Below are 1,574 nucleotides of genomic sequence, written 5' to 3'. Positions count from 1 at the left end.
TGTTTAAAGCTGTGACATATGAACAATGTACCCACCCATACTGCAAACAACTGAGTGAGGAAAACATCCCAAAATCAGTCTAGAACTACTTCTTCAATAATCTAGGACACTATTCCCAAGAAGGAAAAAAGGAGGTCAAATTACAGCAAGTAGAGCATTTGTCTTAAATGTGTCTACCTGGGTTCAATTCCAGATATCTGGCATCCCAGATAGTCCCCTGAACACTGCCAGGAGTGATTCCTGAGTGTGAAGCCAGGAGCACTGCTGGGTGTGACCCAAAACAAAACAAAACAAAAAGGAAAACATAATTCTAAAATTGTATCACTTAAATCACTCATTTAATTGAGAGCTGGAAAATCTGGTAGGTGTTTAGTTTTGGGAGAGGGTTGTTTTTCAGTAGGGAAGGCGCATCTGGTGGTGCTCAAGGCTTACTCTTAGCTCTGTGCTCAGGGATCACTCCTGAAGGGCTCAGACCATATGGGATCGAACCTTGTTTAGCCCCATAAAAGCTAAGCTGCTTACCTGCTGTATACTATTACTCTAGCTCCAGGTAGGTGTGATTTGAATTCTGGGTATCCATGGCCCCTGATATAATAACTCTGCCTGTTTAGGGAAGAAAGACAAAGTGAGGAGACTATCAACAGGGCCTGCCCACCTGTATGTCCTGTAAAGAGAGAGGCATGGGGTATACAAGCAGGATCCTGATGCTGAGAACAGGTCACCCAGCAGGAAAAAGTGGTTACCCCCAGAAGAGGACTCTACATGACCCTCCTACTGTTTTCTAATACCAGTTGCTCCTGAACCAGAGGTGGGGACCATTAAAAGAGCAGTGGATTTGGAGAGCCAGACAGATAGCACAGCAGGTAGGGCACTTGTCTTGCACACAGCCAATCTAGAGGTCTGATCTTGGCATCTCATATCCCCAAGCCTGCCAGGAGTAATTCCTGAGTGCAGAACCAGGAGTAAGCCTTGAGCAATTCAGGGTGTGGCCCCAAAACAAAAAAACAACCAAAAGGAACAGTGGATATCTGTAGGCATTAGCTCATGATTCCTTGTGCTGTGAAGTGAATTCCTTCAGAAGAGGTACAGTGCTGTGTGAAATTTTCTGTCAGGGTCAACAACTTTCTCAGACCTGTGAGATCTTAGGACTGGCAGAGGTGAGGAGGGCAAGAAAAGAAAATCCAAGTGGGAAAAGGACATTTGTATATAAACTGTGTATAGTGCTCACTTCGGCAGCACATATACTAAAATTGGAACAATACAGAGAAGATTAGCATGGCCCCTGTGCAAGGATGACACACAAATTTGTGAAGCGTTCCATATTTTTTTAAAAACAAATTACTATAGTAGAATGCCTGTCTCAAAAACATGCAGGGGATGGGAAGGGGGGAAGGGGTAATGTTGCACTGGTGAAGGGGGGTGTTCGGGTTATGACTGTAACCCAAATATGATCATGTTACTTAAATAAAAAATATATTTAATAAATAAAAAAACATTGTGTATATAGAAACATTCCTGTGAGAATGATCTATTGGCTAATAATGGAGCTAATAATCAGCGGGGCCAGGGCTGCC

The 1,574-nt window shown here is 43.3% G+C and overlaps 1 non-coding gene across 1 annotated transcript; it reads left to right on the top strand.

The window, feature by feature from the left end:
• Window positions 1-1,220: 1,220 nt before the first annotated feature.
• LOC126010433 (U6 spliceosomal RNA) lies at window positions 1,221-1,327 on the top strand. The gene has a single exon (XR_007496463.1). It is a non-coding gene; the product is annotated as a U6 spliceosomal RNA (small nuclear RNA).
• Window positions 1,328-1,574: the final 247 nt, after the last annotated feature.

This window comes from Suncus etruscus, chromosome 5 (genome assembly GCF_024139225.1).
Source record: "Suncus etruscus isolate mSunEtr1 chromosome 5, mSunEtr1.pri.cur, whole genome shotgun sequence".
In the NCBI taxonomy this organism is placed as follows: Eukaryota; Metazoa; Chordata; class Mammalia; order Eulipotyphla; family Soricidae; genus Suncus; species Suncus etruscus.
The sequence above is the reverse complement of the archived record's forward strand: the minus strand, read 5'-3'. Positions and strand labels throughout refer to the sequence as shown.